This window comes from Anomaloglossus baeobatrachus, chromosome 2, assembly GCF_048569485.1.
Source record: "Anomaloglossus baeobatrachus isolate aAnoBae1 chromosome 2, aAnoBae1.hap1, whole genome shotgun sequence".
Taxonomy (NCBI): Eukaryota; Metazoa; Chordata; class Amphibia; order Anura; family Aromobatidae; genus Anomaloglossus; species Anomaloglossus baeobatrachus.
Window position 1 is genome coordinate 147,178,183 of NC_134354.1, and position 12,969 is coordinate 147,191,151.

At 46.0% G+C, this 12,969-nt stretch overlaps 1 protein-coding gene across 9 annotated transcripts in view; it reads left to right on the forward strand.

Annotated features, from left to right (window-relative positions):
• MAP7D2 (MAP7 domain containing 2) overlaps window positions 1–12,969 on the forward strand; it is a 185,484-nt gene that overhangs the window by 118,544 nt on the left and 53,971 nt on the right. The window lies entirely within an intron of this gene.

Genomic DNA, 12,969 nt, shown 5'->3' on the forward strand with positions numbered 1-12,969 from the left:
CAGCCCCATGGCCTTAATGAGCACATGAGTTTTATCCCTTTTCTATAGTGCTTGGGCTTTTTTTATTCTTGTTTTTAATCTCAATTTTTATATTTTTTAGGCCTTTTTTTCTTCGTTTGGTTTCTTGTACCTATAGAATGCTGGCTTTTGAGAATGGATACCACAGACTACCTTCTGTGTTACACATAAAGATGACCTTCACCGCGATTGGACACTTCGTGATTTGGCTAACTTCTTGTACATCGTTCGGTCTATATATTGATGCTAATGGTGTAGTACTATATTGTGGCGGGTTGCTGTGTACGACCACATTATCCATCTATTGTTATGATTATGTTCCTCTACCACTCTGTCCGAATTTTCTGGATAGTTCTGGCTGGGGTAATTGTCTGCTTATATGGTTATGGTTATGAGTCTATTGTGGCCTTATAAAGCAATCCTCCCCACAATGAGTATGGATTGTGAAATAACTCCTCTTATGCGTGTTAGATTATCTATCTATATTCTTCCATATGAAATATTGTACTGTGGTGGGTTGCTGTTTGCGACCACATTGTCTATTTATTAATATGCATTTTTTTCCTTACCATTCTGTCCGGAATTTTCCTGATAGTTTTGGTTGAGGCATTCTACTGTCTATATGGGCATAGTTGTGAGTTTATTGTGGCCCTATACAGCAATCCTTCCCACTATGAGTATAAAGTAAACTAAGAAACAACTTCCTCTATGTGTGTTAAATTGTATATTTATGCTCTTTTATATGCTATGTCCTATAATAGCGTCAATAGGTAGTTATAAATAAATATATACTTTTCAATTGCTTAGTAGTGTATATTCCTCTTCCTCTATATCTCTTTTCAATCGGCCGTATAGGTACATCAAACGCCTGTATTGCCCCTCTCACCGTATTGTTGTAGTGTACGCATGCGTGGCCTGTCAGGATTTCTCGCGGCTCGCAGCCGCGTCTCTATGGTTACTTGGACGCCGGGTTTACCCGACGCTCGTGTATCCATGACGCGTCTGCGAGGCGGGACTTCCGGTCGGCCGGTCTCGTGTGCGTCATTTTTCTGCCCAATGTAGGTTTTATTTTGCCCTTCAGCAAATGCCCTTACTTATCTGCTCTCTTATTTGTGGACAATTTCTATATCCCTTATGGCTCACTCTCAGTGCACTTTAGGATTGACTGATATATACTCATTGTGGCTATGCCTACGATTTACAATGTGCTCCATGATTTGAGTCCGGAGCAAGTTTTGTGGCATTTATTGTTGCATTATATACAACACCTAAATCCTTTTGTGTGCTCTGAAGATAATTGAGCTGCGTATACCACTAAGGGATATATATGTCCTCGTTGTGAACATGCTAATAATTTAAAATTCTCTGTACTGAGTGCATATTGCATTATTTGACTGTGCATATATATATATACTCTTGACATCGTATATTGTCTTGCACATTGGTTGCATATGTTCGTTGCAGTGATGTATACCGGTTTTTGACCCCCTCCACTTGTCTGCACTCTTTATTAATAAAATATATTTGGACCTAGTTGATCGCCTTTCGTCCTGTGTGTTTTTTCTGTAGTATAATAGCGATTTGGTCCTGTTATTGTAGTCCTCATTCTGCACATTATATTCTTATTGTGATAATTTTTTATCATCGTTATGCAGAACTTGTGTATGCCATTACTTACTCTATAGGGCATTTAAGTAGAAGCATGCAATGGTGATTTCCTCTTCTCAAACAAATTATTGAAACAAAAAGGTAAAAACAGCGGTGGGTATACCCATATCAGTGTCTCAAAAGCTGGTCATGTGGCCTTGAGCGTCAATTGCAGCTTGACAACGACATCTCATTCTGTTACAAGTGGAGTTATTGTCTGCTGAATCATGGCATCCCACTCTTTATGAAGGGCGGCCCTCGGGTCATTGAGGTTCTGGGATACAGAGTTACGAGCCTCTACACAGCGACTCAGCTGATCCCATAGGTTTTCTATAGGATTCAGGTCTGGAGAATATACAGGCCACTCCATTTGAGGTACCCCAGTCTCCAGCAGCCGTTCTCTAATGATGCAACCTTGATGAGATGGAGCATTGTCATCCATGAAGTTAAAATTAGGCCTATGTTATTCATGCAGAAGCTCAATGACAGAACTAATATTATTCAAGTAGTAGAGGCTTGTCACTGACCATTCACAAAGTTTAGGGCAGTTCTGTATTGACTAGACACACTGCCCCCACTGTAACACCACCACCACCAAAAGCTCGTTTGGTAACAACAGTGGCCGATGCATAGTGCTCTCTTTGATGTCTCCAACATCATTGGCAGCCATCCTATCTGCGCAGGATGAATCGACTTTCATCAGTGAACAGCACTGAGGCCCACTGGTCCTTTGTCCAGTGCAGATGCTCTCTTACTTATGCAAGATGGTGCCTGTGCCTGATGGTGGGGTCAGCTACCATTCTTGGTCGTCTAACATGCAGACCACGCTGATGTAAATGGTTTTGAATGGTCTGATGTAACACTTGGGTGCCTCTTACCTCTCTGAAATGCACCTGGAGCTGCGACATTCATCATTCACTTCCGAAAGTTATTGTTCGCAATGAAGTGGTTATCAATGTGGAATGTGGCTAAAGGATGTCCACTTCTGTGCCTTTCTGTGACTCTCTCTGTTGCAACCTGCTGATGACACTGTGTGACACTAAGCTCAGTGGCTACTTCTGTCTGAGAACATCCTGCTTAAAGCCTCACAATGGCAAGGTACTGTTGATCAGTTGTTAGGTGTCGTTTTGGTCTCATGATGTGAAAATGTGAACAGCGTGATGAGGAGGACTGTTTAAATTCCATTTCTAATTGAACTGTGAAATTTATTGGGCAATTAATGAATCAAACACCTGATGTAAATTTTGCCATTAAACTCCTTGAGAACAGCAAGTTGTGCAAAAAATAATGAAACATTGAACAGTTGGACATGAGCATTCAGAAGTTTAGAGAAGGTCACATAAGATCACCTGAGGGCATTTTAGATCATTCTGAAATTTCACCAGAAAGCCAAATATCCTAACTTTTTGTGAGTAATGTGTGATGGAAGCTTTATCCGGCATGTATACTAAAAGTAAGACAATGATTTAATATTCGGGGAATTTAACTTTAATCTGCAAATGTATTTTATGAAATTCTTCTTAAAAATGTTCCTGCTGTCATCAATATGCCAGTTGGTATTTGGGTTACTTGGTGACAATCCTAGATCTGCTGCTCTTCATTTAGCATTCCAGTAGAGCGGCTCTTGTGCTTCTGTCTATTCAAACTTGATGGCAAAACAAACCACCAACACAAAATGTCCTTTTCTTTGAATTTGGATGACTGCAGGGGATTTGTTCAATCAGCCATGAAAACCTTGATACCACTGCTAAGTGGTTTACAGATTATAAGATTTTTGCGATGATGATTATTGTAGTTTAATTACCTTTCATTTTGGGGCACTGTTCAATGGATAAACTAAACTGGGTGTAGAATACATAACATATGGAAAACAACACCTAATATAGGTGTGTAACTTATAGATTAGAAAAAAGTACAATAAACCTGAATGAATGAGTGACAGACTGGTATAGAGGAAGAGTGGTCCCTGCCTGCGAGGCCTTACAATCTATAATGGTAGGAGCTGCTCATGTGGCAGCACAGTATTGTGGGGCGTAGGCTTTTCTGAGGTCGAGTAATGTGCTCCATCCTTGTCCCCATCCTGTAGTAATGTGCTCCATCCTTGTCCCCATCCTGTAGTAATGTGCCCATCCTTGTCCCCTTCTTGAGAACAGGGGTCTCAAACACGGGAACAAGGATGGGCTGATTACTACAGGATGGGGGCAAGGATGGGCAGATTACCACAGGGTGAGGACAAGGGTGGGCCCATTACTACAGGATGGCGGACAAGGATGGGCACATTACTACAGGGTGAGGACAAGGGTGGGCCCATTACTACAGGATGGGGGACAAGGATGGGCACATTACTACAGGATGGGGGACAAGGATGGGCACATTACTACAAGAAGGGGACAAGGATGGGCACATTACTACAGGATGGGGACAAGGATGGAGCACATTACTACAGGATGGGGACAAGGATGGAGCACATTACTACAGGATGGGGACAAGGATGGAGCACATTACAACAGGATGGGGACAAGGGTGGGCCCATTACTACAGGATGGGGGACAAGGATGGGCACATTACTACAAGAAGGGGACAAGGATGGGCACATTACTACAGGATGGGGACAAGGATGGAGCACATTACTACAGGGTGAGGACAAGGGTGGGCCCATTACTGCAGGATGGGGGCAAGGATGGGCAGATAACTACAGGATGGGGACAAGGATGGATCACATTACTACAGGATGGGGACAAGGATGGAGCACATTACTACAGGGTGAGGACAAGGGTGGACCCATTACTACAGGATGGGGGCAAGGATGGGCAGATAACTACAGGATGGGGACAAGGATGGATCACATTACTACAGGATGGGGACAAGGATGGAGCACATTACTACAGGGTGAGGACAAGGGTGGGCCCATTACTACAGGATGGGGGACAGAGATGGGCTCATTACTACAAGAAGGGGACAAGGATGAGCACATTACTACAAGGGGACAAGGATGGGCACATTACTACAGAATGGGGAGCAGGATAGGCACATTACTACAAAAAGGGGAACAGGATGGGGAACATTTCTAAAAGACGAGGACACAAATGTTTTTTTGTTTTTTTTTTATACTTAAAAAAAGTGCACATTTATTATAATGTACAAACACAAAATGTTCAAAAACAGCGATCTAAAGGTGTATAAAAAATAAATAGGGTACCAATAAAAATGTCACTTTGTCCTGAAAAAAATGTGCCCCCCCCAATTATTTTTTTCTATGTTTGGCCCTAATCCCCAGCTGAGTTTGAGACCCCTGATGTAGAAGGTGAGGAAAGGATCTGACCAGTTGTAGTGATTAGTTTAAAAGTACAGGGGAAGCACAGGAAAAGTCTTGAAGACAGTTGCATGAGGAGCAGAGATTACACATAGGCCGGAGTCTAGAGATTAGGTCAGAGATGTATAGGGGAGGGGGACAGATTGTGGACGGCCGTGAAAGCATTGTTAGTAGAGATGAGATGATCGACTCCTAGAGGTTCAAGTCGAATTGCGTAAAATTCGTGGATTGATGCAAGTTTGAACATTTTGAGATTTGATTTGTGGTTTGCATTAAATACACTTTGCCTGGCACCATTTCCCAAACTACAAAAGCATCAGAAAACAGACTAATCTAATTTCATTTTGCTGTTGCTGATTGGGCTTCTCCATAATGCCCTGCAGTTATGACATCTTACGGGTTTTCGTCCCTTGTACAGTGGTTTTCAGTACCTGTAAAAGTTTGGCAAAGTGTCACGAGGGACTATGGGGATAGTGTGAAACCAGAGCCCTTAAGTTGACCTTCACACTAGGGGGCCCTTTGCTATCCCTATTCTCAAAGATACCCTAATGGTGGGGATGTCAGAGTCTGCTTCCTACCTTGCTCGTGGCCCAGGGGGGCCAGTGTGGTGCCCTGGACAAGCCAGGGGCCACAGAGCACAACACCCACACACCCCACACTCCCGGTCAGGCACACCGAAGTCAGACACAAAACCCTTGTTGCCTTCCTCCAGGGGCTGATGTCCACACCAGGGGGTGGACCAGGCAGTTGGCCCCGCCCACCGAGGAGTTCACAGTCCTGGAGGCGGGAAAAGTAAGGAGTTCAGCTAGGGAAGTGAAAGTGGAAGGAAGGAAAGTGGCAGCTGAGCAGACTAAAGTTGGTCCGGGTGTGTGGCCCGGACGGAGCAGCAAGGTTGGCAGACGGTGGTGACCGTCTGCAGGAGTGGCCTATCAGAGCTTACCGTAACGACCGTGGACGGGCGGTGGCCCGGCGGTACCGGACCGGTACGCAAAGAGAAGCCAGCACCATCTGGCAGGGGCTTACGGACCCCGGCAAGGCTAGGAGTCGCCGTGAATTTGCCAAATTCGTTAGTGAAGGGAACCTCCTGGGTTTCCCAGCAGCCAAGTCCCGACAGAAGGCAACAGTCCAACCAAGAGAGGGAGACACCGCCACCGCCAAGGCAACCGTTTCCCAGGGCCAGAGCCTGTGGGCAAAAGGGGCTCCTCCAGCCCATATCCAAGCTGGGCAGCGGGTTACCGGTGGGAACCCATTGGAACCATCTACCGTACATAGGTGCAGGGAAAGGCAGTCACCATCAGCCTGCCGGGAGAAACAACACCGCGGCCGTCTGTGGGACCTGTCCATCCAGCCGTGTGTTTTACCGAGAACTGTGTCCTCATCATTGGCTGAGTGAGTGCCACCGTGCCATGCGGCACAGCGCTGCCCCCGCGACCCTGCACCTCACCAGGCCCTGTAACCCGCCTGTCATCCATCCCTACCCCCATCCCCGGGACAACCAACCCCCTACCCACAGAGGGGAGAACTAACAACAAGGCTGTTCCCTGTCACCGCTCCCGGGATCCCCGTCTAGAGCAGCGGTGGTGTCACCAATATCACCACAACCGTGGGTGGCATCACGGACAATAATCAAATCCCCACAATCAAAATCCCCTTTTCACTCACGGGCGAGGAGCGCCGCTCGAGTCCCCGGGATCCGGCCCACCGCTCGATCCACCACCGAGCAGCGGCAGCAGCAGCCGGATCTGAGCAGTGGGAGAGCGCAGCGTCCCCTCCTCCACCCGCGACACCAGAACAAGAGTGTGATTTAACCCACAGAAATAGAAAGACAGTGAAAAACAAAACTTGGTCACACAGCACGCAAACATAGAGGTATAATATATTAGGAGGAAAACAAGAGCGGGGTGGAAACAATAAGACAACAGTTAGATTCCGAGTCTACAACAACATCAAGCACCGGCCACTCTGTCCAGCAAATCTGCGACATCACAGCACACAGACTAAGGGGCACTTTGCACACTACGACATTGCAAACCGATGCTTGCTATGCAGAGCGCGATAGTCCCCGCCCCATCACAGCTGCGACATCATGGTGATAGCTGGCGTAGCGAACATTATCGCTACAGCAGCTTCACATGCACTCACCTGCCCTGCGACGTCGCCCTGGCCGGCGACCCGCCTCCTTATTAAGGGGGCGGGTCGTGCGGCATCATAGCGACGGCAGGTGGCCAATAGAAGCGGAGGGGCGGAGATGAGCGGGACGTAAACATCCCGCCCACCTCCTTCCTTCCGCATAGCTGGCGTGAGCTGCAGGACGCAGGTAGGAGATGTTCCTCGCTCCTGCGGCTTCACGCACAGCGATGTGTGATGCCGCAGGAACGAGGAACAACATCGTAACATAGGTCATTTCCAAATTATGGAAATGATCGACGCTACACCGATGATACGATTACGACGATTTTGCGCTCGTTAATCGTATCAAAAAGGGATTACACACTCCGATATCGACAGCGACGCCGGATGTGCGTCACTTTCAATTTGACCCCACTGACATCACACCTGCGATGTTGTAGTGTGCAAAGTGCCCCTAAGGCTATGTGCGCACGTTGCGTACAAGCCCTGCAGAAATTTCTGCAGCGATCTGAAGAGCACATGTGCGCTTTAGATCGCTGCAGAAATGTCCGTAGTGAGCGCCGATTCCATGCGCTCTGCCTGCAGCTCCTGCCATAGACAGAGCAGGAGCTGCCGGCAAAGCGCAGGAAAGAAGTGACATGTCACTTCTTTTTGCGCAGCGCTTCGGCAGTAGCCGAAGCGCTGCGCTCTTAGACGCCACGTGCGCACGGCCCCTGCACAATCTCCATAGACTGTGCAGGGGCCGCAGGACGCATGCAGTTACGCTGCGCTACAAAGCGCAGCGTAACTGCATGTTTTTACGCAACGTGCGCACATAGCCTTACACTGCAGAAATTATAGTCAGCGTGGGTGGAAAATCTCCTCCAACCTAAGTATAAGAGGAGCAGATGTGATCAAAGGAGCCTAACAAGCAGGCTAGCAGTGGATAACTCTTGCTAGCCTGACTATGAATGAGCACAGAGCTAGTCAACACCCAAATCTGCCTGTGTAGCTAGAGAAATAATCGGGCGGAGTGTCAGAATCTGCAATGTGATCAGTGTCTTATGGCACCATGACAGTCTGCGAGTTTTGGGTAAAACTCTGTGTGACACAAAGTTGGTGAATTTGAATTTCAGAAGATCGGCTCATCTGTAATTGTTAGCATTAGATTACCCAGTAGAGCACTGGGGGTGTTTTGGGAGGATACATATGTCCCCTAGAGTAGTCCGGTTTCTAGGCTCTCCTTTGTATATTCTCTACGGTAAACCTTATAAGAAATAGGTCTTATTTACTTTAAATGCATTTTTCGCAGATTAGTTGTTTTCCCCTCCTCATCAGTATTCAAATGTCTTCTGTCTTTTCAGGGAAGTCTCTACTAAAAGCAGCATTCACATCCCAGAGGCCCAGCAGTTTCCCTGCAATGGTAGCATTATGTTCCCCTGAGAAATTTCAAGCTTTTACAGTCAACCTAAAGGAAAAATCATTGCCTCTGTGTGATGGTGTCATGGAAACCTCAGATTGGAGACATCCTTTTTGACCTTTCCCTGTCACTTTAATGTCACTTGCTGTGTTCAAGTCTTAAATCAAATCCTTGGTCGCAAATTTCCTAGTGCACACACAGTATAACCATACCGAGCCCTGAGAGAGTCAATCAGCTAATGGAAACGATTTCAAATAGAAATATTGTGGATGTTGAGTAAGGCGGGCTTTGCACACTACGACATCGCAGGTGCGATGTCGGTGGGGTCAAATTGAAAGTGACGCACATCCGGCATCGCATGCGACATCACAGTGTGTAAAGCCTAGATGATACGATTAACGAGCGCAAAAGCGTCGTAATCGTATCATCGGTGCAGCATCGGCGTAATCCATAATTACGCTGACGCGACGGTCCGATGTTGTTCCTCGCTCCTGTGGCAGCACACATCGCTGTGTGTGAAGTCGCAGGAGCGAGGAACATCTCCTACCGGCGTCACCGCGGCTTTCGTAGGTTATGCGGAAGGAAGGAGGTGGGCGTGATGTTTACATCCTGCTCATCTCCGCCCCTCCGCTCCTATTGGCTGTCTGCCGTGTGACGTCGCAGTGACGCCACACGACCCGCCCCCTTAATAAGGAGGCGGGTCGCCAGCCAGAGCGATGGTCGCAGGGCAGGTGAGTGCATGTGAAGCTGGCGTAGCGATAATTTTCGCTACGCCAGCTTTCACAAGATATTGTACCTGCGACGGGGGCGGGGACTATCGCGTGCGACATCGCAGCATCGGCTTGCGATGTCGCAACGTGCAAAGCCCGCCTAAGTGCAGCTTTCATGGCTGGATTCACAATTCTGTAACTTTCAGAGCTGAAATCCGTCTTCATTTCTTGTTGGTCAGCACAGGGTTTGCTCTGGTGGGGTGTGTTGGACCGGTTGTGGACTGTTTCACCTGTCGACCAGCAGAACTGTGAATGCAGCTCGAATTAAAAGACATTGAACTCTGAGATTGGTGAAAAATTCAGTGCATTTACAAAGCTCTATAAACTGTAAAACGATCACCAACATACAGTGATAAAGAAACCAGTATATAGACTGTGAAGAATACAAACAGGATCTTCATTATACGTCTATACTATTGACTTCCACTTATTTGTGCTGTCTTAAAGGGGTCTTCAAAATGTCTTTGGTATGCTTATGCTTAGAATAGGCCACTTTATAGTAGATGAGTAGGGGTGCAGGGGTGGCTCCTGGCATCTTAACTAGAGATGAGTGGACCCAAACTCTAAAGTTCGGTGTTTGTACCGAAAACAAACTTTACAAAAAAAGTCAGTGATCAGTCCTTCTGTCCATGTTTGCAGGAGCTATCTCCAAAGCCAGGAGAGACCTGCTCTCATACTTCATGATCTCAATGCGGCAGATCATACCGGGGCACTGGACATCCCCATATACACTGAGGAGGGTAGATTGGGTGGAGGCGATAGACACGCTGCAACGTCTTGAGTTGTTGAGAGCATTTGGCGATAAGACGGATTCGGTATGCTTTGCTACTTGGTACCCATTTCTCCAATTTAGAGAGTCAGAACAATTTCAGCCTTGGCTGGACCAGGGAATCTTAATATAAGAGACCACCCTGCAGTGGTACGAGACCCCTTGGCGGTGTGGTGGTGCAGTGGGAAATCATAGGCTCCCCCTCTCTTCCCTTTTTCTTTTCTTTCTCTTCTCTCTCTATACCCTTCTCTTTCAGCTGTTTCTACTACATTTGTTATGTATTTGTTTGACATATAATTGTTGAATCATAGAGACACAGGATTCACTATGTATGATTGTTATAGTTTTGCCTTGATAGTCTCATTCCCTATTCAAATGATTTTTATTAGGTTTTGTAGTTAACAAATCTTGAAATCATGCGTTACAAAATTTATTCCCATGCTCGTAATCAGTATTGTTTTGTCACATAAAGTTCAGGAGCAGAATGCCTAGTTTGGATTTACATTATGCCTCTATACCACTTTATGAGCAACGGAATGTCTCCATGTTCTCTTCTTTTATAAAATAATAAAGAAATAGTAAAGAAAAAAAATCAGTGTTCAAGGTCGGAGTTTGCGTGCTTTACATATGCAAACCACTGGAACGACCATCGGTGTTCTTGGGAACGCTTGGTGCTCAGCCCAGTGAGAGCCGCTTGCAGTGTTTGAACGGCTCTCACTTAGGGTAAAATCAGCATTATCGGATGTAGATTGTACAAAAAAAAAGAAAAATCCCAACCTCCGTCCCCTGGAAGTGCGGTTTATGGCTGGCTGTATGTGGGCTGAAAGCCGAACTGCTCAATCAGTGACTTCCTGTGAGGTTCCGGTCAACTCCAGGTCCTGAACTGTACTTTATCTAAAGTCCGGCTGAACCCGCCAAACTGAACTTCCACGGGTCCGCTCTTCTCTAGTCTTAACCAGTCACATAAATAAAGTGACCACGGCAGTCCGGAGACCACTTCTAGTCCTGTTCAAATTGTTATTAGGCACAGCTCCCTACATTTGGTAGTGGTTTAGCCGATATTTGGCAACATTTCTGTTGGGAGAATTGTATTGTTTATGTCCAGTTACCAGCACCGCTAGGAATGCACCCACAACCTTTTCTGTAACACCTTGGCAACCCCGGGATCTACTTAAACCATGCACCCTTTTGGTTCAGGACACACAGTATTTGATGGAATTGTCTGACATTTTGGAATAGTCCCAGCAAAATTCAGGATAAATGGTAGATAAGGCTGTTCCTAGTATTGTAGCTTTATTCCATACCTTGAAATGAACTGTATTGCTCAGGCATTACGAAATGTACAGAGTTATCTCTGGTAAACAATGAAAGCCCCCATATACCTTAGATGGCTGTTGGTTGCTCAGTGGTTCAGCAGGCAGCTATTTCGGCTGCCTCTCTCATACACCGGAGAGGTTAGCCAAGCTCTACTGGGTTCTCTGAGAGTCGCGGCCCAACATTTCTAAAAAAAACAAAAACAAAAAGATCAGTTGTCCTAATTCAGACATGTCAGATCTTGATGACTGAAATCATCCATATAGCAGCTTTCAGTCAACTTTGGTCTATGGCACAGTTGTCAACCTCTGGCCCACGGGCCAAATATGGCCCGCAGGCTGATTTTTATTTTGTCCGCAATGCCAGGTGCCCATTATTCTGTATAGAGGACTATGTGGGGCCTATCATTCTGTATGGAGGACTATGTGGGGCCCATTATTCTGTATGGAGGACTATGTGGGGCCTATCATTCTGTATGGAGGACTATGTGGGGCCCATTATTCTGTATGGATGACTATATGGTGCCCATTATTCTGTATGGAGGACTATGTGAGGCCCATTATTCTGTATGGAAGACTACATGGGGCCCATTGTTCTGTATGGAGGACTATGTAGGGCCCATTATTCTGTATGGAGGACTATGTGGGGCCTGTTATTCTGTATGGGGGACTTTATGGAGCCCATTATTCTGTATGGAGGACTACATGGGGCCCATTGTTCTGTATGGAAGACTATGTGGAGCCCATTATTATTTATTGACGACTATATGAGGTCTATTATTCTGTATGGAGGACTATGTGGAGCCCATTACTCTGTATGGAGGACTATGTGGGGCCATTATTCTGTATGGCAAACTATATGAAGCCCATTTTTCTGTATGGAGGACTATGGAGCCCATTATTCTGTATGGAGGACTATGTGAGGTCTATTATTCTGTATGCAGGACTATATGGAGCCCATTACTCTGTAGGGAGCACTATGTGGGGCACATTACTCTGTATGGTGGACTATGTGGGGCCTGTTATTCTGTATGGAGGACTTTATGGAGCCCATTATTCTGTATGGAGGACTATGTGGGGCCCATTATTCTGTATGGAGGACCATGTGAGACCCATTGTTCTGTATGAGGGACTATGAGGGATCCATGACTAGGTTGGCCCATGACTTTGACTAAGTTTTTAACTTTGGCCCTCTGTGTATTTGAGTTAATCTGGTCTGTGGTGTATGGATGACTTACTGCTCCAAAGTCTTCAGTTGGCTGATTGTCGGTAGGTACCAGAAGTCAGACGCCAATGATCTGATATTGATGGCTTATCCTATAAGCTAGAAGCAACTGTTTCACTCTTTCCCTGTACTAGTTTTAAGATATTTTCCCAACAATGTTTTCGTATTCTAAAATTAACTAATGTATCACACTAGGCAAGATGAAGAATTGGTCTGTCTTATTGATTTGTGCAACCCCTTTTTTGCCACTTTTTGATGAATAACTCCCATTGTCATTCTAGTTATATTAGGTCGGGTAGGTATAAGGGGCAAGATGTTGTATTGTCCTGATTTATATGCCTTGGTCTCAGCTCTTCTATAGGCCTTTATACATGTTATCTGAGCT